At 49.0% G+C, this 26114-nt stretch overlaps 1 long non-coding RNA gene across 1 annotated transcript; it reads left to right on the forward strand.

Annotated features, from left to right (window-relative positions):
• Positions 1 to 17862: 17862 nt before the first annotated feature.
• LOC148100078 (uncharacterized) lies at positions 17863 to 23604 on the forward strand. Its single transcript, XR_015719901.1, has 3 exons — positions 17863 to 18144; positions 21875 to 22007; positions 23484 to 23604. It is a non-coding gene; the product is annotated as an uncharacterized LOC148100078 (long non-coding RNA).
• The last annotated feature ends 2510 nt before the right edge of the window (positions 23605 to 26114 follow it).

Raw genomic sequence — 26114 nt, forward strand, 5'->3', positions numbered from 1 at the left:
CGAAAGCCTTGCCAGCCCTTGTGATCGGGTGGCACCGCCCACCAGGCGTTTGAAAGAAGGAAGAAAAGAAGAAAAAACCCGGACCGGGCAGCCTGGCCACCCTTTGTGTGGGTGTCCGCTCCCCAGGCTCCGAAAGCCTTGCCAGCCCTTATGATCGGATGCCACCGCCCACCAGGCGTTTGAAAGAAAGAAGAAAAAACCCGGACCGGGCCGCCTGCCCACCCTTTGTGCGGGTGTCCGCTCCCAAGGCTACCAAAGCCTTGCCAGCCCTTGTGATCGGGTGGCACCGCCCACCAGGCGTTTGAATGAAAGAAGAAAAAACCCGGACCGGGCCGCCTTGCCACCCTTTGTGCGGGTGTCCGCTCCGCAGGCTCCGAAAGCCTTGCCAGCCCTTGTGATCGGGTGGCACCGCCCACCAGGTGTTTGAAAGAAGGAAGAAAAGAAGAAAAAACCCAAACCGGGCAGCCTGGCAGCCCTCTGTGCGGGTGTCCGCTCCACAGGCTCCGAAAACCTTGCCAGCCCTTGTGATCGGAAGGCAGCGTCCACCAGGCATGTGAAAGAAAGAAGAAAGAACTCGGACCGGGCCGCCGGGCCACCCTTTGTGCGGGTGTCCGCTCCCCAGGCTCCGAAAGCCTTGCCAGCCCTCGTGATCGAGTGGCACCGCCCACCAGGCGTTTGAAAGAGAGAAGAAAAGAAGAAAAAACCCGTACCGGTCCGCCTGGCCACCCTTTGTGCGGGTGTCCGCTCCCAAGGTTCCGAAAGATTGCCAGTTCTCTTGATCGGGTGGCTCCGCCCACCAGGCGTGTGAAAGAAAGAAGATAAAACCCGGACCGGGCCGCCTGGCCACCCTTTGTGCGGGTGTCCGCTCCCCAGGCTTCGAAAGTCTTGCCAGCCCTTGTGATCGGGTGGCACCGCCCACAAGGCGTTTGAAAGAAGGAAGAAAAGAAGAAAAAACCCAAACCGGGCCGCCTGGCAGCCCTCTGTGCGGGTGTCCGCTCCCCAGGCTCCGAAAGCCTTGCCAGCCCTTGTGATCGGGTGGCAGCGCCCACCAGGCATGTGAAAGAAAGAAGAAAGAACTCGGACCGGGCCGCCTGGCCACCCTTTGTACGGGTGTCCGCTCCCCAGGCTCCGAAAGCCTTGCCAGCCCTTGTGATCGGGTGGCACCGCCCACCAGGCGTGTGAAAGAAAGAAGAAAAGAAGAAAAAACCTGGACCGGGCCGCCTGGCCACCCTTTGTGCGGATGTCCACTCCCCAGGCTCCGAAAGCCTTGCCAGCCCTTGTGATCGGGTGGCACCGCCCACCAGGCGTTTGAAAGAAAGAAGAAAAGAAGAAAAAACCCGGAACGGGCCGCCTGGCCACCCTTTGTGCGGGTGACCGCTCCCCAGGCTCCGAAAGCCTTGCCAGCCCTTGTGATCGGGTGGCACCGCCCACCAGGCGTGTGAAAGAAAGAAGAAAAGAAGAAAAAACCCGGACCGGGCCGCCTGGCCACCCTTTGTGCGGGTGTCCGCTCCCCAGGCTCCGAGAGCCTTGCCAGCATTGTGATCGGGAGGCACCGCCCACTAGGCGTTTGAAAGAAGGAAGAAAAGAAGAAAAAACCCGGACCGGGCCGCCTGGCCACCCTTTGTGCTGGTGTCCGCTCCCCAGTCTCCGAAAGCCTTGCCAGTTCTCTTGATCGGGTGGCTCCGCCCACCAGGTGTGTGAAAGAAAGAAGAAAAAACCCGGACCGGGCCGCCTGGCCACCCTTTGTGCGGGTGTCCGCTCCCCAGGCTCCGAAAGCCTTGCCAACCCTTGTGATCGGGTGGCACCGCCCACTAGGCGTTTGAAAGAAGGAAGAAAAGAAGAAAAAACCCGGACCGGGCCGCCTGGCCACCCTTTGTGCTGGTGTCCGCTCCCCAGGCTCCGAAAGCCTTGCCAGTTCTCTTGATCGGGTGGCTCCGCCCACCAGGCGTGTGAAAGAAAGAAGAAAGAACCCGGACCGGGCCGCCTGGCCACCCTTTGTGCGGGTGTCCGCTCCCCAGGCTCCGAAAGCCTTTCCAGCCCTTGTGGTCGGGTGGCACCGCCCACCAGGCGTTTGAAAGAAAGAAGAAAAGAAGAAAAAACCCGGAACGGGCCGCCTGGCCACCCTTTGTGCGGGTGACCGCTCCCCAGGCTCCGAAAGCCTTGCCAGCCCTTGTGATCGGGTGGCACCGCCCACCAGGCGTGTGAAAGAAAGAAGAAAAGAAGAAAAAACCCGGACCGGGCCGCCTGGCCACCCTTTGTGCGGGTGTCCGCTCCCCAGGCTCCGAAAGCTTTGCCAGCCCTTGTGATCGGGTGGCACCGCCCACCAGGCGTTTGAAAGAAGGAAGAAAAGAAGAAAAAACCCGGACCGGGCCGCCTGGCCACCCATTGTGCGGGTGTCCGCTCCCCAGGCTCCGAAAGCCTTGCCAGCCCTTGTGATTGGGTGGCACCGCCCACCAGGCGTTTGAAAGAAGGAAGAAAAGAAGAAAAAACCCGGACCGGGCCGCCTGGCCACCCTTTGTGCGGGTGTCCGCTCCCCAGGCTCCGAAAGCCTTGCCAGCCCTTGTGATCGGGTGGCACCGCCCACCAGGCGTGTGAAAGAAAGAAGAAAGAACTCGGACCGGGCCGCCTGGCCACCCTTTGTACGGGTGTCCGCTCCCCAGGCTCCGAAAGCCTTGCCAGACCTTGTGATCGGGTGGCACCGCCCACCAGGCGTGTGAAAGAAAGAAGAAAAGAAGAAAAAACCTGGACCGGGCCGCCTGGCCACCCTTTGTGCGGGTGTCCGCTCCCCAGGCTCCGAAAGCCTTGCCAACCCTTGTGATCGGGTGGCACCGCCCACCAGGCGTGTGAAAGAAAGAAGAAAAGAAGAAAAAACCCGGACCGGGCCGCCTGGCCTCCCTTTGTGCGGGTGTCCGCTCCCCAAGCTCCGAAAGCCTTGCCAGTTCTCTTGATCGGGTGGCTCCGCCCACCAGGCGTGTCAGAGAAAGAGGAAAAAACCCGGACCGGGCCGCCTGGCCACCCTTTGTGCGGGTGTCCGCTCCCCAGGCTTCGAAAGTCTTGCCAGCCCTTGTGATCGGGTGGCACCGCCCACCAGGCGTTTGAAAGAAGGAAGAAAAGAAGAAAAAACCCAAACCGGGCCGCCTGGCAGCCCTCTGTGCGGGTGTCCGCTCCCCAGGCTCCGAAAGCCTTGCCAGCCCTTGTGATCGGGTGGCAGCGCCCACCAGGCATGTGAAAGAAAGAAGAAAGAACTCGGACCGGGCCGCCTGGCCACCCTTTGTACGGGTGTCCGCTCCCCAGGCTCCGAAAGCCTTGCCAGTTCTCTTGATCGGGTGGCTCCGCCCACCAGGCGTGTGAAAGAAAGAAGAAAAAACCCGGACCGGGCCGCCTGGCACCCCTTTGTGCGGGTGTCCGCTCCCCAGGATCCAAAAGCCTTGCCAGCCCTTGTGATCGGGTGGCTCCGCCCACCAGGCGTGTGAAAGAAAGAAGAAAAAACTCGGACCGGGCCGCCTGGCCACCCTTTGTGCGGGTGTCCGCTCCCCAGGCTCCGAAAGCCTTGCCAACCCTTGTGATCGGGTGGCACCGCCCACTAGGCGTTTGAAAGAAGGAAGAAAGGAAGAAAAAACCCGGACCGGGCCGCCTGGCCACCCTTTGTGCTGGTGTCCGCTCCCCAGGCTCCGAAAGCCTTGCCAGTTCTCTTGATCGGGTGGCTCCGCCCACCAGGCGTGTGAAAGAAAGAAGAAAAAACCCGGACCGGGCCCCCTGGCCACCCTTTGTGCGGGTGTCCGCTCCCCAGGATCCAAAAGCCTTGCCAGCCCTTGTGATCGGGTGGCTCCGCCCACCAGGCGTGTGAAAGAAAGAAGAAAAAACTCGGACCGGGCCGCCTGGCCACCCTTTGTGCGGGTGTCCGCTCCCCAGGCTCCGAAAGTCTTGCCAACCCTTCTGATCGGGTGGCACCGCCCACCAGGCGTTTGAAAGAAGGAAGAAAAGAAGAAAAAACCCGGACCGGACCGCCTGGCCACCCTTTGTGCGGGTGTCCGCTCCCCAGGCTCCGAAAGCCTTGCCAGCCCTTGTGATCGGGTGGCACCGCCCACCAGGCGTTTGAAAGAAGGAAGAAAAGAAAAAAAAACCCGGACCGGGCCGCCTGGCCACCCATTGTGCAGGTATCCGCTCCCCAGGCTCCGAAAGCCTTGCCAGCCCTTGTGATCGGGTGGCACCGCCCACCAGGCGTTTGAAAGAAGGAAGAAAAGAAGAAAAAACCCAGACCGGGCAGCCTGGCCACCCTTTGTGTGGGTGTCCGCTCCCCAGGCTCCGAAAGCCTTGCCAGCCCTTATGATCGGATGCCACCGCCCACAAGGCGTTTGAAAGAAAGAAGAAAAAACCCAGACCGGGCCGCCTGCCCACCCTTTGTGCGGGTGTCCGCTCCCCAGGCTCCGAAAGCCTTGCCAGCCCTTTTGATCGGGTGGCTCTGCCCACCAGGCGTGTGAAAGAAAGAGGAAAAAACCCGGACCGGGCCGCCTGGCCACCCTTTGTGCGGGTGTCCGCTCCCCAGGCTGCCAAAGCCTTGCCAGCCCTTGTGATCGGGTGGCACCGCCCACCAGGCGTTTGAAAGAAAGAAGAAAAAACCCGGACCGGGCCGCCTTGCCACCCTTTGTGCGGGTGTCCGCTCCGCAGGCTCCGAATGCCTTGCCAGCCCTTGTGATTCTGTGGCACCGCCCACCAGGTGTGTGAAAGAAAGAAGAAAAGAAGAAAAAACCCAAGCCGGGCAGCCTGGCAGCCCTCTGTGCGGGTGTCCGCTCCCCAGGCTCCGAAAACCTTGCCAGCCCTTGTGATCGGCTGGCAGCGTCCACCAGGCATGTGAAAGAAAGAAGAAAGAACTCGGACTGGGCCGCCGGGCCACCCTTTGTGCGTGTGTCCGCTCCCCAGGCTCCGAAAGCCTTGCCAGTTCTCTTGGTCGGGTGGCTCCGCCCACCAGGCGTGTGAAAGAAAGAAGAAAAAACTTGGACCGGGCCGCCTGGCCACCCTTTGTGCGGGTGTCCGCTCCCCAGGCTCCGAAAGCCTTGCCAGCCCTTGTGATCGGGTGGCACCGCCCACCAGGCGTGTGAAAGAAAGAGGAAAAAACCCAGACCGGGCCGCCTGGCCACCCTTTGTGCGGGTGTCCGCTCCCCAGGTTACCAAAGCCTGGCCAGCCCTTGTGATCTGGTGGCACCGCCCACCAGGCGTGTCAAAGAAAGAGGAAGAAACCCGGACCGGGCCGCCTGGCCACCCTTTGTGCGGGTGTCCGCTCCCCAGGCTTCGAAAGCCTTTCCAGCCCTTGTGATCGGGTGGCACCGCCCACCAGGCGTTTGAAAGAAGGAAGAAAAGAAGAAAAAACCCAAACCGGGCCGCCTGGCAGCCCTCTGTGCGGGTTTCCGCTCCCCAGGCTCCGGAAGCCTTGCCAGCCCTTGTGATCGGGTGGCAGCGCCAACCAGACATGTGAAAGAAAGAAGAAAGAACTCGGACCGGGCCGCCTGGCCACCCTTTGTGCGGGTGTCCGCTCCCCAGGCTCCGAAAGCCTTGCCAGCCCTTGTGATCGGGTGGCACCGCCCACCAGGCATGTGAAAGAAAGAAGAAAGAACTCGGACCGGGCCGCCTGGCCACCCTTTGTGCGGGTGTCCGCTCCCCAGGCTCCGAAAGCCTTGCCAGCCCTTGTGATCGGGTGGCACCGCCCACCAGGCGTGTGAAAGAAAGAAGAAAAGAAGAAAAAACCTGGACTGGGCCGCCTGGCCACCCTTTGTGCGGGTGTCCGCTCCCCAGGCTCCGAAAGCCTTGCCAGCCCTTGTGATCGGGTGGCACCGCCCACCAGGCGTGTGAAAGAAAGAAGAAAAGAAGAAAAAACCCGGACCGGGCTGCCTTCCCACCCTTTGTTTGGGTGACCGCTCCCCAGGCTCCGAAAGCCTTGCCAGCCCTTGTGATCGGGTGGCACCGCCCACCAGGCGTGTGAAAGAAAGAAGAAAAAACCCGGACCGGGCCGCCTGGCCACCCTTTGTGCGGGTGTCCGCTCCCCAGGCTCCGAAAGCCTTGCCAGCCCTTGTGATCGGGTGGCACCGCCCACCAGGCGTGTGAAAGAAAGAAGAAAAGAAGAAAAAACCCGGACCGGGCCGCCTGGCCACCCTTTGTGCGGGTGTCCACTCCCCAGGCTCCGAAAGCCTTGCCAGTTCTCTTGATCGGGTGGCTCCGCCCACCAGGCGTGTGAAAGAAAGAAGAAAAAACTCGGACCGGGCCGCCTGGCCACCCTTTGTGCGGGTGTCCGCTCCCCAGGCTCCGAAAGCCTTGCCAGCCCTTGTGATCGGGTGGCACCGCCCACCAGACGTGTGAAAGAAGGAAGAAAAGAAGAAAAAACCCGGACCGGACCGCCTGGCCACCCTTTGTGCGGGTGTCCGCTCCCCAGGCTTCGAAAGCCTTGCCAGCCCTTGTGATCGGGTGGCTCTGCCCACAAGGCGTGTCAAAGAAAGAGGAAAAAACCCGGACCGGGCCGCCTGGCCACCCTTTGTGCGGTTGTCCGCTCCCCAGGTTACCAAAGCCTGGCCAGCCCTTGTGATCGGGTGGCACCGCCCACCAGGCATGTGAAAGAAAGAAGAAAGAACTCGGACCGGGCCGCCTGACCAACCATTCTGCGGGTGTCCGCTCCCCAGGCTCCGAAAGCCTTGCCAGCCCTTGTGATCGGGTGGCACCGCCCACCAGGCGTGTGAAAGAAAGAAGAAAAGAAGAAAAAACCTGCACCGGGCCGCCTGGCCACCCTTTGTGCGGGTTTCCGCTCCCTAGGCTCCGAAAGCCTTGCCAGCCCTTGTGATCGGGTGGCACCGCCCACCAGGCGTTTGAAAGAGAGAAGAAAAGAAGAAAAAACCCGGAACAGGCCGCCTGGCCACCCTTTGTGCGGGTGACCGCTCCCCAGGCTCCGAAAGCCTTGCCAGCCCTTGTGATCGGGTGGCACCGCCCACCAGGCGTGTGAAAGAAAGAAGAAAAAACCCGGACCGGGCCGCCTGGCCACCCTTTGTGCGCGTGTCCGCTCCCCAGGCTCCGAGAGCCTTGCCAGCCCTTGTGATCGGGAGGCACCGCCCACCAGGCGTGTGAAAGAAAGAAGAAAAAACCCGGACCGGGCCGCCTGGCCACCCTTTGTGCGGGTGTCGGCTCCCCAGGCTCCGAAAGCTTTGCCAGCCCTTCTGATCGGGTGGCACCGCCCACCAGGCGTTTGAAAGAAGGAAGAAAAGAAAAAAAAATCCGGACCGGGCCGCCTGGCCACCCATTGTGCAGGTGTCCGCTCCCCAGGCTCCGAAAGCCTTGCCAGCCCTTGTGATCGGGTGGCACCACCCACCAGGCGTTTGAAAGAAGGAAGAAAAGAAGAAAAAACCTTGACCGGGCTCCCTGGCCACCCTTTGTGCGGGTGTCCGCTCCCCAGTCTCCGAAAGCCTTGCCAGCCCTTGTGATCGGGTGGCACCGCCCACCAGGCGTGTAAAAGAAAGAAGAAAAAACCCGGACCGGGCCGCCTGGCCACCCTTTGTGCGGGTGTCCGCTCCCCAGGATCCAAAAGCCTTGCCAGCCCTTGTGATCGGGTGGCTCCGGCCACCAGGCGTGTGAAAGAAAGATGAAAAAACTCGGACCGGGCCGCCTGGCCACCCTTTGTGCGGGTGTCCGCTCCCCAGGCTCCGAAAGCCTTGCCAACCCTTGTGATCAGGTGGCACCGCCCACCAGGCGTTTGAAAGAAGGAAGAAAAGAAGAAAAAACCTGGACCGGGCCGCCTGGCCACCCATTGTGCGGGTGTCCGCTCCCCAGGCTCCGAAAGCCTTGCCAGCCCTTTTGATCGGGTGGCAGCGCCCACCAGGCATGTGAAAGAAAGAAGAAAGAACTTGGACCGGGCCGCCTGGCCACCCTTTGTGCGGGTGTCCGCTCCCCAGGCTCCAAAAGCCTTGCCAGCCCTTGTGATCGGGTGGCACCGCCCACCAGGCGTGTGAAAGAAAGAAGAAAAGAAGAAAAAACCTGGACCGAGCCGCCTGGCCACCCTTTGTGCGGGTGTCCGCTCCCCAGACTCCGAAAGCCTTGCCAGCCCTTGTGATCGGGTGGCACCGCCCACCAGGCGTGTGAAAGAAAGAAGAAAAGAAGAAAAAACCCGGAACGGGCCGCCTGGCCACCCTTTGTGCGGGTGTCCGCTCCCCAGGCTACCAAAGCCTTGCCAGCCCTTGTGATCGGGTGGCACCGCCCACCAGGCGTGTGAAAGAAAGAAGAAAAGAAGAAAAAACCTGGACCGGGCCGCCTGGCCACCCTTTGTGCGGGTGTCCGCTCCCCAGGCTCCAAAAGCCTTGCCAGCCCTTGTGATCGGGTGGCACCGCCCACCAGGCGTTTGAAAGAGAGAAGAAAAGAAGAAAAAACCCGGAACGGGCCGCCTGGCCACCCTTTGTGCGGGTGACCGCTCCCCAGGCTCCGAAAGCCTTGCCAGCCCTTGTGATCGGGTGGCACCGCCCACCAGGCGTGTGAAAGAAAGAAGAAAAAACTCGGACCGGGCCGCCTGGCCACCCTTTGTGCGGGTGTCCGCTCCCCAGGTTACCAAAGCCTTGCCAGCCCTTGTGATCGGGTGGCACCGCCCACCAGCCGTGTGAAAGAAGGAAGAAAAGAAGAAAAAACCCGGACCGGGCCGCCTGGCCACCCTTTGTGCGGGTGTCCGCTCCCCAGGCTTCGAAAGCCTTGCCAGCCCTTGTGATCGGGTGGCACCGCCCACCAGGCGTTTGAAAGAAGGAAGAAAAGAAGAAAAAACCCGGACCCGGCCGCCTGGCCACCCTTTGTGCAGGTGTCTGCTCCCCAGGCTCCGAAAGCCTTGCCAGCCCTTGTGATCGGGTGGCACCGCCCACCAGGCGTTTGAAAGAAAGAAGAAAAAACCCGGACCGGGCCGCCTGGCCACCCTTTGTGCGGGTGTCCGCCACCCAGGCTCCGAAAGCCTTGCCAGCCCTTGTGATCGGGTGGCACCGCCCACCAGCCGTGTGAAAGAAGGAAGAAAAGAAGAAAAAACCCGGACCGGGCCGCCTGGCCACCCTTTGTGCGGGTGTCCGCTCCCCAGGCTTCGAAAGCCTTGCCAGCCCTTGTGATCGGGTGGCACCGCCCACCAGGCGTTTGAAAGAAGGAAGAAAAGAAGAAAAAACCCGGACCGGGCCGCCTGGCCACCCTTTGTGCGGGTGTCCGCTCCCCAGGCTCCGAAAGCCTTGCCAGCCCTTGTGATCGGGTGGCACCGCCCACCAGGCGTTTGAAAGAAAGAAGAAAAAACCCGGACCGGGCCGCCTGCCCACCCTTTGTGCGGGTGTCCGCTCCCCAGGCTCCGAAAGCCTTGCCAGCCCTTTTGATCGGGTGGCACCGCCCACCAGGCGTTTGAAAGAAAGAAGAAAAAACCCGGACCGGGCCGCCTTGCCACCCTTTGTGCGGGTGTCCACTCCGCAGGCTCCGAAAGCCTTGCCAGCCCTTGTGATCGGGTGGCACTGCCCACCAGGCGTGTGAAAGAAAGAAGAAAAGAAGAAAAAACCCAGACCGGGCCGCCTTGCTACCCTTTGTGCGGGTGTCCGCTCCGCAGGCTCCGAAAGCCTTGCCAGCCCTTGTGATCGGGTGGCACTGCCCACCAGGCGTGTGAAAGAAAGAAGAAAAGAAGAAAAAACCCAGACCGGGCCGCCTTGCTACCCTTTGTGCGGGTGTCCGCTCCGCAGGCTCCGAAAGCCTTGCCAGCCCTTGTGATCGGGTGGCACTGTTTCCGTTAATGAACAACATAAGAAGGAAAAAAAAAGTGGAATCTGTAATTGGAATCTATAAACAGTTACTCAGAAAAGGATCCAGATGTTTCAAAATACTTCTCTGGCGAATGTTTCAGTTCTACAAACATAATTGTTGTAATTAACGGACTAAAAGTCATCACTTTTCAGCCGCGTTTATGGATTTAAGGATCAAAGAATTTAAGGCTCTAAGGATCAAATTGGTGGTAAGATTCTAAATATATGTGACGTCATTATCCCGTAACCCAATTAGGTTGTCACATGACATTTGTGGATCCCGGTATCTTTTTTACTTGGACAATTTATCTGTAAAGTTTCAATCCCTGTCATCAAACCTCATCTGAGGACAAAATCCACAAGAACAATATAAAAAAAGAAAGAAAACCTACATTAGAAACACGTCGGGTTAAAAGAGACGGCAGCACAGCAGAGGTGAGGACACGCATCTGTTTGAAATAGAGAAAACCATAAGCACAGTCATACAGACACATACACACACACAGGCTCCGAAAGCCTTGCCAGCCCTCATGATGGGGTGGCACCGTCCCCAGGCGTGGAAAAGAATGGTAAAAATATGGTAAATGGCACTTTACTAGTCCCTAAGGTGCTTTACACATTCAGTCATCAACCCATTCACACACTGGTGATGGCAGCTACATTGTAGCCCCAGCCACCCTGGGGCGCACTGACAGAGGCGAGGCTGCCGGACACTGGCGCCACCGGGCCCTTTGACCACCACCATTAGGCAACGGGTGAAGTGTCTTGCCCAAGGACACAACAACCGGGACTGTCCGAGCCGGGGCTCGAACCGGCAATCTTCCGATTACAAGGCGAACTCCCAACTCTTGAGCCACGATCGCCACAAAAGAAAGCAGAAAAAACCTGGACCAGGCCTCCTGGCCACGCTTTATATTGGTGGACCTCCCCCAGGCCTCACTGCCTTCCCCTTGCTTCTCAGAGAAACCCTCTAGAGAAGAGTTTAGAAAGACAAAACTTGTGAGTTCTGAATGTCCTGGTGAGTCTCCACCTGTTACAGGTCTCGAGACAGACCAGACCAGCTGCACCACAGACACTTCAAACCTTATCTCAAGACAAACACTGAAAGAACAACATAAAAAAAGAAGAAAACAAACCCTAGAAACATGCCGGGTTACAGGAGACGGCAGCCGTGTAGAGGTTGAGTCTGTGTGAGTCTTTTTTCTGTTTATGAACAACAGAAAAAGAAAGAAAAATTACCTTAGAAATCTGTAGGGTTGTTTTCTCTGACACATGTTGGAATCTGTAAACAGTCTGCAAGCAGAATTGCTGCAATTAATGGACTACAAGTCGTCACTTTTCACCCCTATTTATGGATTTAAGGATCAAAGGATCAAACTGGTGGTAAGATTCTAAATATATGTGATGTCATTATCCCGTAATGACATCACATATATAGGTTGTCACATTTATCAGTAAAGTTTCAATCTCTCTCTCCCCCCCACCCCCCCCCCCCCCCACCCCCACAAAAAATAAATAAATAAATGTGCTTTTGCAATAACCAATGTTTTCTACAGTCATTTGTGCTAACAGATGGCAGCATTTTAAAGCTGGGTCTTACTCTGCCCAGGCTGCTCTACCATAGAAGAAGAAGAATGTTGACCTACAGTACCTTGAAAAACTTTCACACATTTTGTCACTTTACAAAACAAACGTAAATGGAATTTTTCTTAGATCTTCTGTGACAGACCAACACAAGTTACCACATAATTCCCACTGTCGCCAAAGTGCTTGCTCATAGGGGGTCATATGATTGTTGGGCTTTTCTCTGTATCTATGAAGCGCCTTGAGGCGACATTTGTTGTGATTTGGCGCTATATAAATAAAATTGAATTGAATTGAATTGAATAACTGTAAAGTGGTATGAAAATGATACTTGCAAAGAAAAGCATCTGGACTTCTTTAAGTTACTTGAAGATGTTTCACCTCTCATCCGAGAAGCTTCTTCAGTTCTAAGGTCAAATGGTGGGGAGTCCCAGATTTAAACCTAGTGGGAGCATCCCCCCACAGAGGGACAAAAGGACCCCCTGATGATCCTCTAATTGCCTGAGCCAAGTCTGGGAAATCTGGGACTTTTTGTGTCACTTCAGTGTTCTGTCACTTCAATGACTCCCGCTTGTATCTTTGCTACACATTGGATATAATTTTTCTTACCACGATGATGCATGATCTTTACTCTCAAATCATTTTAATGGCTTCTGAGGAAGTTGCCCCTCTGCTCCAAATTACTGTTTAATAGGCAATTTGTTCTTTACTCTAGTTTGTTCCTTGATTGTAAAATCTGGTATTTTTGCAAATTTGGCTCAGGGGGACCTGAAAGCCAGGAGACAATTTATTGTATTGGCCACAAACAATCTAATAGAGGCCCATTTCCCATAAATATTAATAAAGATTTCTATCAGAGCAAATATATCTCTCTCTCTTAAGTGTTTGCTCCTAACCACGTCCTAACCCAGCAGTCATATATAGCCTTTACTTAATCCTACATTTTTTTGTCAAAGATATTTGTCACCATGAAATTAATAGCTTAAAACGGCAACATATGAACAGATTCACTGAGTAATCAGAAAAGTTTAGCATGAATCTGGACATTAGATTTAAGCTTGAAGTTTTAACCTTATCAGATATCACTTGGTAGAAGCTCCTTACCGTTTGAAGAAATCTCTTCTCAATCTGCTGTCCTCTTCTGCTTGCATCTTTTTTTTTTCCATCTGAGACTGACGTTATTCCATGTTCATTATTTTTTCTCCGTGAAAAACACAGCAACTCATCTTATCCCGGGGTGCCAGGGCGTCGAGCTCCGGATCTCAGCAGAAAAGTGCCAATAAAAGTTGCAGGCTGATCCAGGTATCAGTTTGACATGTTCTCCTCTGTGACGTCACAGTTGGAACACTGTTACGCCTCTGCGTAACCATGGTTACAGGGGACGCTTTGGAGCTCTGCTGCTCAGCAGCAAAATATTTCCGGTTAAACTTTAAAACCAAATAAAATCAATATACTGTATATGTGTATAGTGTACCGCGTAAGCGTTCGTTTTCTGGAAGAGGCTGTAAAACGGACAGTTAAAATGTGACCGATGGCAGCCATGCTGAGGTGAGTGAGAGGCTTGTGAAATGGGACGGTATAAATCTTTTTTTTTTTAAGAATAAATTTATCACTGGGGATAAATTTAAATGAACCTGTTTCGGCGTCGTGATGATACTCATGACAGCAACAAACTAGATCCAGGCTGAATTACAACCACGGGCTTACTGTTGTAATTGAACAAGCCTAGAGAAAATATGAGACGACAATGTTCACAGTAGAAAATTTAGATCAGACTCTAAAAACATGACTGATGATGGCATCAGTGTCTTTGTGTTTCTGTTAACTGCTAACTTATTTAAATTAGAAATATCCTGTCTCAGAGTGACGCTGAAAAACTAGTTCATGCATTTATTACTTCCAGGCTGGACTACTGCAATTCATTATTATCAGGATGTCCAAAAAACTCACTGAAAAGCCTTCAGCTAATCCAAAATGCTGCAGCAAGAGTCCTGACAGGGACTAGAAAGAGAGAGCATATTTCTCCTGTTTTGGCTTCCTGTTAAATCCAGAATTCAAAATCCTGCTCCTCACATACAAGGTCTTAAATAATCAGGCCCCATCTTATCTTAATGACCTTGTAGTACCATATTACCCTATTAGAGCACTTCGCTCCCGCTCTGCAGGCCTACTTGTTGTTCCTAGAGTATTTAAAAGTAGAATGGGAGGGAGAGCCTTCAGTTTTCAGGCCCCTCTTCTGTGGAACCAGCTTCCAGTTTGGATTCAGGAGACAGACACTATCTCTACTTTCAAGATTAGGCTTCAAACTTTCCTTTTTGCTAAAGCATATAGTTAGGGCTGGACCAGGTGACCCTGAATCCTCCCTTAGTTATGCTGCAATAGACGTAGGCTGCCGGGGGATTCCCATGATGCATTGAGTTTTTCCTTTCCAGTCACCTTTCTCGCTCACTATGTGTTAACAGACCTCTCTGTATTGAATCATATCTGTCATTAACCTCTGTCTCTCTTCCACAGCATGTCTTTATCCTGTCTTCCTTCTCTCACCCCAACCGGTCGCAGCAGATGGCCCCGCCCCTCCCTGAGCCTGGTTCTGCTGGAGGTTTCTTCCTGTTAAAAGGGAGTTTTTCCTTCCCACTGTCGCCAAAGTGCTTGCTCATAGGGGGTCATATGATTGTTGGGTTTTTCTCTGTATCTATGAAGCGCCTTGAGGCGACTTTTGTTGTGATTTGGCGCTATATAAATAAAATTGAATTGAATTGAATTGAATTGAATTATATGCTTGTCGCTACCCGATCCATACCGGAAACCCGATCGGTACCCTGCATGCGCGAAAGGTGTCTACTTCCGATCGTAGCGTTTTACGATAGTTATGGGTCAGAGTATCAGTTAAGATGTTAAGAATAATAAGTATATCTTAAAATTTTTGCAATAATGAAGCATTTCAGTACAATGTAGACAAAAACGAAAAATGAAAAGATGGTTACGGATCGGGACTCCCCGATCCTTACTGCGCATGTGCAGATGTTTTCTTCTTCTTCTGTACGTTTAATGGCAGTTTACTCCCCAGTGTACGAGGATACTGCCACCTGCTGACCGAGCCAATGAACCCTATTGTAAACTGAATTGGCGTCATTACAAACGCGTGTTAAATTTGATTTAGTGACAGTCGAGTGTGTTTATGCTTGTCTGTGTGGAGAGGATTGACTGGAATAGTGATGATGATGTCCTCTATCACTGTCAATTGTCAGTAAACACTTAATCTGGCTGCTGAATCTTCACGTGACACATTGCTAAATCAATATTATTAAGTCTGTAATTAGGCGCCATTCTTCTTATTTTACGGCGCTGTTGTTCAATCGGGGAACGCTCTCTGTTGAGGAGAAAAGCATGAATTTGTTTGTATACGGATTATCCATTGTTTAAATGTCCCGGGCAGCCGAAAAGGAGGCAGAGCTGTTGAGAAATGCTAGGAGCTAACTGGGCGCTAACCGTGTCATTCAAATATATTGAATGTCGCAATGTTGGCAAAGAGAGGAAGTGACGTAAGATTTGCGCATGCGGGGTACCGATCGGGTTTCCGGTATGGATCGGGTAGTGACAATGCTTCGTCGCCCTGTTCAGGTTGCCTAGCAACCATGATACTAACTGCGAGACACGTTACATACAGCTTTGTTTGACAGAAATGAAGGAGAAAATTGTTTTGCTGGTCAATCATTTTTGTCATGACATCACTTTGATTAGTTGAGTATCTGAGGCTGAGACCACAGGACTGTAAAACATGATTGTTGGGCTTCATTTCTGTACTGAACAGTCATTTAAGATTAGCTAGTAAATAATAATTAGTTAATGTTGTTCATGAAACTAAAGTCATCTCACTGTGGTAATGTAAATATAATATGGCCAATATTATAGTATTGTCAGATTATTATGATATATTACAGCAGTGAGCTTGAACTCTGTGTCAAAGATTCAAGTTGAAGTTATTTATATTTCCTGTCACCTTAAATCTTCACTCAAAGACAAGTATCTTTGACATTGTATATATAGATCAGGGGTCGGCAACCCTAGGCGAAGGGTTAACTGATGGCACGACCATAGCTGGACTGGCCATCGGGCATACCGGGCATTTGCGCGGTGGGCCGATGATTTTTTATTTTTTTTGTAACGTTATAAACACTGAAAAGGAATGCAGTTTGTCCCGTTCCATCCTACCTGACAAACCATCCTACCCATTGTTTCTGCACATGTGCACAACACGAAATTAAGTGGCGAACCATCCTACCTTTGTGAATATGAGCTACAAGCATACTCTGATGGGCAAAGTTAAGTGGCAAACCGTCATACCAACTTAAATTTGTGCTGGAATTTCTCTGTGACAACAGAAATGTGCATAAACTACTTACGGTAGGACGTTTTGCCAAAGTAGGATGGTTTGTCAGAACACCGGACTTCAGCTAGAATGGAAAAAGACACAAAGCTGGATTTATTCTGTCGTTACGCTGTCAGCTGCCTCTTCTTCTCTCATTCTCTCCCCCTCCCTCTCCTGTTTCTACTTCAATCATGAATCTGATCAATGATCAGCTGATCGTCTCTCTTGTTTGTTTATTGCCCACTTTGCGCCAGAAAGAGGAAACCAGCTGATGTTGCGCTAAACAACAGCAGCACGTTTAAGCTTGATCAGCTGTTGTTAGAATTTATTTAATATTAATTTCTAGTATCAGCTGATGTTTGCTGGAGCCACAGCTGTAAAGCTGCTGGTCATGATGTGGGTTTGGATATGTGGTGAGAGGGAAACATGAAGATGAAACCAGGAGATGTCCTTACTGAATCATCAGAGCTGAACAGCTGATGGAGAAACAGGTTTACCTTTTAGGTGACATGAATGAGTTGAAGTTATGAACTGTTTCTGAGAGACAAATAACACCAGGATCCTTTTCTAAGCAGCTGACAGCTGGTAACTGTGCAGGGGCGGGTCTAGCAAAGTGTTGCCAGGGGGGCAGGTAGGGCATTAACAGGGACATGGGGGCACAAAGAAATACTTTCTTATTCTCATTTAAAATGTCTCACTGTTATTAAATAATTATCTGAATCTTACAACCAAAGTTTTTATCTGATGTAAAATGTATAAAAATCATACATATACCAACAAGACTGTACATCACTGTCACAACAGCGTTTGTTTTCATTCAAAGGCTTTATGGCTTTAATACCTGGGGGGCCGGTCTCTAGTCAAAATGCCCATTTTTTGTCCCAGTCCAGCCCTGGGCACGACACGCAGTGAATTAATCTGAGAAGGTGCATTAAAAAATAAATGGCCGGGCCAGCGGTGCTCATCGCAAATCAGCTCACAGACACATTAATTGTGCCGCTTCTTAATGACGGTATCTTAGCTAACAAACCTAACAATCAGATTCAACTTGTAATTGGGTTAAAATAACTTAGCCTACTGGTGAGAGGGACGTTGTTAGCTTTCTACATTCAGACACTTCAAAAGCTTCAGCAGCTGTCCGCTCAGCATCAGCACCACGGAGATACACGGATACATCCGTAGACTCGAGACAGAATTCACAATGTGTTTTTGGGACTTTCAGGTGTTTGGACCAATGTTTTCTTTTCTGATCAAACCAGAAATCTTTAATGAGCAGCTGGATTTGTCTCACATTAACTGGCTGAGTTAATGCCAGTTAATGCAACATCGAAGCAGCTGGAATCCACAGCTGTGTGTGTTCATGGAGCTGCATGTTCACCTGCTGGACGTCACTACCTGACAAGTGTAACTGTCTTCAGAACATTGCAGAGGCCTTATTGACAGTGTTTGGCTCTACATGTCTGTGTGAGCAGATTTTCTCTCACATGAGTCCTCAGGTCTTAATGCTGGACACTGGGAGACCTGTGTCTCTGAGTGGGAGACCAGAGATCACATTAACATGTGTGTCTCTGTATTAACAAACATGCCATATTGGCCCAGTTTATTTTTCTTATCATTGTTGTGAGGAGACCATAAACAGCATTTGTATTTTCTGTTGTTCAGTTCATTTGCTGTTATGGAGAAAAAGTCTTTTTTGTTTCAAAATAGCTGATAACTATTCACTGACAGCTGCCAACATCTGTGAACAAATATAATCTATAAAGTTGTTCTATATAGTGTGTAACTGTTCATATAGAGCGTTATTAAATTTATTGCTAATGCATCATATGGCACACTGACTTCTGAGGAAATTTTAGATGCACTCGTCATCAGAAAGGTTGCCGACCCCTGATATAGATGTATCATATATAAGAGACAAATATTGTTCCTTCAGTATGTTGGCATTATTACATTTGGCCGTCGTCACGTCGCTGTGACGTAATAGGTTTCAAAATGCGTACTCAGGAGCGTGCGGTCGCTGGATTGGGACACAGCCAAGGTCTGTAGCTGTGTCAGAGCAAGCTTGTGTGAGCCAGCGGTGATATCTGTACACGCAGTACCTTTAAAATACTCATGTGTCATTCTCCAGTGGAGGAGACTTCTGCTGAGGAAGAGGCCCTGCTGTCCTGCCGTCTTACTGGTGCCATTGAGGGATCAGCGGCTGCTATATATTCTTCTCGACCTCGAGTATTTGGACTGAAGGACTCACAGACACGTTTCATATTTAGCTCTATACATTTTAAAAAGATTTTTTAAAACTGTTTTCTTATTCACAAAGGCTGTATGGAGACATTTTGGTTATTGCCACAGACGCTTTCTCTTACTACGGATGGAGGATGTTGTGGTTTTACAACCCGTGGACTGAGAAAGGACTCAGTAAGTAATCTGTTCACATATTCCAGTGTTAAGCAGAAGTGAGTCTCAGTTGAGTGAAGTGTTGGTAACTGATGCCAACATTTTTCTTCTTTCTCCCTGTTTAAATCCCATCATATACAGTGGGGCAAAAAAGTATTTAGTCAGCCACCGATTGTGCAAGTTCCCCCACTTAAAATGATGACAGAGGTCAGTAATTTGCACCAGAGGTACACTTCAACTGTGAGAGACAGAATGTGGAAAAAAAATCCATGAATTCACATGGTAGGATTTGTAAAGAATTTATTCGTAAATCAGGGTGGAAAATAAGTATTTGGTCACCTCAAACAAGGAAAATCCCTGGCTCTCACAGACCTGTAACGTCTTCTGTAAGAAGCTTTTCTGTCCCCCACTCGTTACCTGTATGAATGACACCTGTTTGACCTCATCATCTGTATAAAAGACACCTGTCCACAGCCTCAACCAGTCAGACTCCAAACTCCGCCATGGCCAAGACCAAAGAGCTTTCGAAGGACACCAGGAAAAGAATTGTAGACCTGCACCAGACTGGGAAGAGTGAATCTACAATAGGCAAGCAGCTTGGTGTGAAAAAATCAACTGTGGGAGCAATCATCAGAAAATGGAAGACATACAAGACCACGGATAGTCTCCCTCGATCTGGGGCTCCACGCAAGATCTCATCCCGTGGGGTCAAAATGATCATGAGAACGGTGAGCAAAGATCCCAGAACCACACGGGGGGACCTGGTGAATGACCTGCAGAGAGCTGGGACCAAAGTAACAAAGGTCACCATCAGTAACACACTACAACGGCAGGGAATCAAATCCCGCAGTGCCAGACGTGTTCCGCTGCTGAAGCCAGTGCATGTCCAGGCCCGTCTGAAGTTTGCCAGAGAGCACATGGATGATACAGCAGAGGATTGGGAGAATGTCATGTGGTCAGATGAAACCAAAGTAGAACTTCTTGGTATAAACTCAACTCGTCGTGTTTGGAGGAAGAAGAATACTGAGTTGCATCCCAAGAACACCATACCTACTGTGAAGCATGGGGGTGGAAACATCATGCCCCTTGGCTGTTTTTCTGCCAAGGGGACAGGACGACTGATCCGTGTTAAGGACAGAATGAATGGGGCCAAGTATCGTGAGATTTTGAGCCAAAACCTCCTTCCATCAGTGAGAACTTTGAAGATGAAACGAGGCTGGGTCTTCCAACATGACAATGATCCAAAACACACTGCCCGGGCAACAAAGGAGTGGCTCCGTAAGAAGCATTTGAAAGTCCTGGAGTGGCCTAGCCAGTCTCCAGACCTCAACCCCATAGAAAATCTGTGGCGGGAGTTGAAAGTCCGTGTTGCTCGGCGACAGCCCCAAAACATCACTGCTCTTGAGAAGATCTGCATGGAGGAATGGGCCAAAATACCAGCTACTGTGTGTGCAAACCTGGTAAAGACCTATAGTAAACGTTTGACCTCTGTTATTGCCAACAAAGGTTATGTTACAAAGTATTGAGTTGTATTTTTGTTATTGACCAAATACTTATTTTCCACCCTGATTTACGAATAAATTCTTTACAAATCCTACCATGTGAATTCATGGATTTTTTTTTCACATTCTGTCTCTCACAGTTGAAGTGTACCTCTGGTGCAAATTACTGACCTCTGTCATCATTTTAAGTGGGGGAACTTACTTTTTTGCCCCACTGTAAGGGAGCCTAATGTTATCCTGCTACAAACATATTCAGCCAGTGTTATTTAAGTTTCCTGTAAACTACACATGTGAAGCGGATGTGAGAGAGGCTGTGATGAAGTCCTGGAGTTTTTAACGATGTACGTGCTCCAGTCCAGAAATGTGTATGATATGTTGGACACAGGTGGTAAAGTGCTGCCACACCCTGAATAAACTGTCCTCTGTTCTTTGGTAAGCTGACATATTTGTTACATGATCATGTGGTTTATCAGAGGGGAAGTGCCAGTTTTAGAATACTGGAGCCTAAGGTTAGGTTAATATTCAGCCGTAATATTAGCTTTTAACTAGGTCTTGTCAGTTAGCTGGTGTTGTGTCAAAAAGTCATATCTGCCATAAACTCATTTTCGGTATTTGTCAAAAACCAGTTGATCATATTTAACCCTCCTGTTATGTTGGTTTCCAGGAACACCAATTATGCTTCTGGGTTCATTTGACCCGGGGCAAATTTACTCATCCAAAAGTGTCAGAAACACTGGCATTGATTATTTTACCATTTTCTTTTAGAATTTAGATTTTTTTTGTTTTCTGTAGTGATGCAGATGACATGTGACATCTCTTCTGTTCTGGGTCAATCTGACCGCAACATAACAGGAGGGATAAACTGCTATAGACAACTTTTTGGTCTCTAATATGTGAAACATGTCACATGTATCCCTCATGAGTGATATCGAGTCATCTTGTGCCACAAATAACATTCCTGTCACAAGGTAGAAGCTGCAATCACTTTTTGGCTTTTTTTTACTTCTTATTCATTCATTTGACATTAGAATGACTTTTTAAAGGGTAATCTGGCCAAGAGGAGCAGAAACTGCAACAAATATAATAATAGTTCTCTAAACATATTTTAAGTGTCCCAAAAGGACTGGGTTGGTTTTGATATAGTTACAATAACACAGAGTTATAAATATACTTGAAAAAATGGGTGGTTATTAAACTTGATATAAACCCTTTTGTAGATCATGTTCACTAAAGTCTATTTACCAACATAAGTAAAGACATTGGAAATCAGTTTTTGTCAGACGATGACTTTTTGGCACAACACTGGAGGTAAAACAGGTATGATCCTTCATATCTGGAGTGTGAAGGTGCAGACATAAATTCAGACATCTCTGGATGTTTAAGAGTTTAGAATTTCTCTGGTTCATTGGCTTTAGTCAGATAACTCAGTAATCACTCAAGATTAGTTCACTAGTCCTCCTGAATTCAAAGAAATAGTCAGGGGATTCAGCGCTGTGCTTTCCCACAGGTGAACTCAGGTGACATGAAAGAAGTAGTGGATGCCCTCCTCCTCTGGCACAATGATAACTCACAAAAGCTCCTTGGAGTAAAGAGATCAGGTTCAGAAGTGGTTCTTTCTAAGAACGTATATCTGTATTTATAAATGACACACTAAGGATGAGTAATACTTAAAGAATGAGGAAAGTAAGCAGTGACCAATGACACGTTTAACAATGTGTCATTTTTATCCACTATTCTGTTTGTTTATCAGTACAAGATCCTCTTTTCTATCAAATAACCTAAAAATGACTGACTTCACCTTTAAAAATACTAACTGAAATAAACCAAGATAACCCAGCAGTCCATAGGAAACAATGTGTGCACTATGTCACTAAAGTTATTGTCACTGCAAATGTAAAAGTAAACATAAATGAACCACAGAGGAAGTGACGTGACTTTGAGGACAGATGTGATCAGGTGGAAAGTGCAGAAAGCTGACTGATGTCCATCTGTGGCTGCATTAACTGTTGGCCTGTCCTGTATTAGGCATTCAGGGTTTTCTTTGATGAACATTTAGCTCTTATGGCATGAACGTGCTCGGTGCATTATTATTGGCTTTTCTACAGTCTGATATTTGTTTAATAATTGATCGATACAGTGCATCAAATAAGTTGATAAATAAGATGTTAAAAACGTCATCATCATATCAAACATGATCGATTTGGGGGAGTTTGTTTGGCACATGCTGACTGCATTCTGATTGTAACCAGAACAGGAGGCGAGAGCAGAGAACAAGAGTGCAGCAGTTTGGTGAAAGGAACAGGAAAGGTGAAGAAGAGGAGAGCATCCAAAAGACGAGCAAGAGGACAGTTTCAAAGGAGACATCACGGCACAATAAAAGCTGTAAGAGCAGAGATTCATTCATATCTTTACTGTTTCTTCTTTAGCTTTTACTCCCGCTGCTGACAGTAAATCAAATATATACAAACAAGAAGAACTCAAACTGCATTGTTGTTCAGTATAATTCTGTGACTTCAACCTTTAGCTAACGTATAATGTTTGACATTTTATATAAATGTGACTGTAACATATAGTCAATAATATTAAAAAGCTGCTGTTACTGAGTGAAACAAAGATTTCAGGTGTGGATTTAGCCCCAGTGTTGTAAGATCCCAGCAGCGCTCGTATTTATGGCCACATTTTTCAAAGAGACGAGCTTTCTGGGTGCTGACTCAGAGGGACCACTTTAGTTCATTGAAGCTTTAATGCCAGTTTAAGACAATAAACTGGACACGTTTGAATCAAATTGATAATAACAGAGTGATGCTGGACATAAGCAGCTGTGTTAGTGTGACGCCCTGCATATTTGAAGGAATAAACTTCTGTTCTTACTGAATCTGTAACATTGCCTTGATCTGCCTGCATCATTTTTTAAATAGTTTGTGTTGTTAAATGAGTTTTGTGTCACTGTGCACAGAGAAAAACTCACCTGATGTAGTGGTAATGCGTTATTCACCACTAGATGGAGCCAACCTGGCACAGGTGTTTTCTCTACACACTAAATTTCACACTGAAAAGCCTTGGTGGGAATTTTTGTTTCATACAAAGCAAAAGAAAAAATGTCTCGAGGTCTTTCCAGTGTTTTCAAAATTGTGTTTTTCAGATACATCAAAACTTCACACAGACAAACACACAAAACAACAAAACATGTCAAATTACACGTCTCATTCATTTTTTGAGAATTTCACCACTTTTAGTTTTCATGGAAAAGAACTTGTGTTATTCATGACATGATATCATTTAAAATAACTTTGTCAGGCCAGTGAACAGCTGCCACATAAGTATAAATCTAAATCATGCAAGTGTAATATAGAAAAAACACAAACAGTTGTGCTGTTAGTTCATAATAAATGGGTAGGGGTGCATAGTCAGTAAAAGTCACCAAGGCTCTGCAGAGCTCCAAACCTCCTCTGCCACAGACAGAAGCATCAAAAATGTGCGCTGGGAGCTTCATGGCAGGATTTCTACAGACACACAAATCTGTATGTATGTGGCCAAGAACCTTAGTCCATGTAGGGCATCGTAGCACAGTTTACTTGTGTCAGTTAGGTCAGCTAGTGGGAGGGCAGAGAGGGCAGCCTTTACATTGTTTTATTGTAGAGTGACAGGAAGTGCCTACGAGCTTCTAATCAGGCAGAAATATGGACAGAAGGAAATATTTCAAAATAAAAAAATAATTTTTTAAATTTCAAAGGAAATACATTGATGAAAATCAAAGAAGAGAAAATGTATGTGATGTTCCATTTTCCTGAGAGCTGATTGGCTGTGATGACTCCTTCAAGTACTACATGCTACTTTGTCCTGCTAGTCTGTTCTCAGGCCTCCTCCTGCTTCACTGGCATAAATCCATCACCAGAGGGCTCCACTGACCTGCCTGCTGACATCAGACCACACCCCTGTGTCATGTGACCTGGCTGGAGTTGCAAAGCTGGACTCAGACCTGGCCCAGGCAAGTTCAAAGACAGCTGTGGTAGAGAGAGCAGGGAGTATAGCAGAGCACTGGAAGGATGAGGTGGAAACAGGAAGCGTGTAGATTCAGTGGATTTGGCGTCCTCCATCTGTCTCCATGCTCTCTTTACTGGCCTTCTAAAAATCACTTCTAAAAACTTCTCCTGTAGCTGCTTTTGTTTAAATGTTTAGCATTTAGAATTCAACTTTACTGTCATACATGTCTAAATACAGGGTAACAAAATACAGTTTGCATCTTATCAGTAAGTGCAATAAGAGCAAATATACAGATGTGTCGGTGTGAGGTAAACAGATCTACAGAGTGCTATGAATATATCTACAGCAGTGGAAGCATAGCTCTCTGAACAGACTACAATAGTGAACAGTGTAGGGTGACAGCTGTGGGGAGGAGCTCTTCCTAAACCTGCTGGTTTTAGTCTGAAGGCTCCTGTAGCGCCGTCTGGAGGGGAGGAGCTGGAGGCAGGATGAGAGGAGTCCTCGAGAATGATGCGTGCTTGGCATAGACATCTCTTCTTGTGGACATCCTCAATGGCAGGAAGTGGAGTCCCTGTGATGCGTTGGGCGGCTTTCACCACCCGCTGCAGTTCCCATACCACACTGTGACACAGTTGGTCAGGATGCTCTCTATCACACAGCGGTAGAAGTTAACCAGTATGTCAGCAGACAGGTGGTTCTTCTTCAGTGTCGTAAAGAAAAAGAGGCGCTGATGGGCCTTCTTGACCAGGCTGGAGGTGTTAGTTAACCAGGACAGATTCTCAGAGATGTGGGTCCCCTAGAACTTGAAGCTGGAGACCCGTTCAACAGCTGTGCCATTTATGTAGATGGGGACATGGGGGTCTGTCTTCTCCCTCCTGAAGTCCACAATGAGCTCTTTGGTTTTGCTGGTACTCAGGAGCAGGTTATTGTCAGACCACACAGCTAGGTGCTTTACTCTTCCCTGTAGCAGACTCATCGTTGTCTCTGATGAGACAGTCACCGTGGTGTCATCTGCAGACTGGATGATGGAGTTGGATCCATACCCAGGTCTGCAATTCAATTCAATTCAATTCAATTTTATTTCAATCACAACAAAAGTCGCCTCAAGGCGCTTCATAGATACAGAGAAAAACCCAACAATCATATGACCCCCTATGAGCAGCACTTTGGTGACAGTGGGAAGAAAAAACTCCCTTTTAACAGGAAGAAACCTCCAGCAGAACCAGGCTCAGGGAGGGGCGGCCATCTGCTGTGAAGGAAGTCCTAAAAACTCCCTGAAAAGCCTTCAGTTAATCCAAAATGCTGCAGCAAGAGTCCTGACAGGGACTAGAAAGAGAGAGCATATTTCTCCTGTTTTGGCTTCCTGTTAAATCCAGAATTCAAAATCCTGCTCCTCACATACAAGGTCTTAAATAATCAGGCCCCATCTTATCTTAATGACCTTGTAGTACCATATCACCCTATTAGAGCACTAAGAGAGTTTTACAGCCTTTACACAGCTACTGGAAGAAACCTGAAAGATCTGTCCTTGTGCATTGACAGACAGGAATTTCAGGAAGGATATACTCTGTTCGTGTTCAATATGAGTCCTTCAGATGACAGCCAAGTGTTATCACCGATAATAAATGGTTCCTTGAGACTTGAAATGCGCTTCAGAGTCCCGCTGCCTCACACAACAATGCTGATCATTTATGCTTATTACGATTCAAGTCTCGAGATCAATTCAAAAAGACAAGTTTTGGTTGATTATTACTGAGGTTTCTGTTTTCTCCAATCATGAACAATCATCAATTGGAGAGAATCATGAGGCTGCTGGTCGGTGACAGATTCTGTGGGGTTTGGGCCTCAGACGAGTTGCTGCTGCTGCTCAAACATTCATTTAAATGGCCTGCATATCTGATCATAAATACAGAGCCAAGGAACAAAGCTGGAACTCACTGGCTGGCGATTTCATTAGATAAAGATGGAGGTGCCAGTTTTTATGATTCGTTCGGATTCCCACCGGATTATCCATTTTACCCCAAAAGCAGTGTAACCTTTTTGAAAAAGCATGCTGATCGAGTATCTTTCCATCAAAGGCAGCTGGGAGCCACGCTGTCTACAGCATGCAGTCAGCACTGTATATTGTTTTAGCCCAGAGATGGCGTGGAAAGACTTATGATGATGTAAAATGATGCCTTGGTCTCATGTGTTGTAAAGCAGTTTATAGGCATTTGATCATGTAAAGCTAAGAATTTTAACCAAACTTCATGCTTTCTGAAAGCTTTTAATGATTGTCACTTATGTTAAATGTAAATGCGTTTTAGTTTTTTTAATTGAACAAAAACAGGAGAGATAATTAACTGTAAGGGTCTAAAGTGATGCCTTGTTTAGCCTGGTAGTCATTGATGTAAAGCATCTTATCCTCTTCACTTACAAAGTCTGATGGATAGCCTGAAGCTTCTTGTTTTTTGCGTTGGAAATGATGTACATATTGTGTGAATATTGTGTTACTCTGTCTCTCAA

Source organism: Neolamprologus brichardi, chromosome 13, assembly GCF_056152115.1.
Source record: "Neolamprologus brichardi isolate AB-2024 chromosome 13, ASM5615211v1, whole genome shotgun sequence".
NCBI classification, from domain to species: domain Eukaryota; kingdom Metazoa; phylum Chordata; class Actinopteri; order Cichliformes; family Cichlidae; genus Neolamprologus; species Neolamprologus brichardi.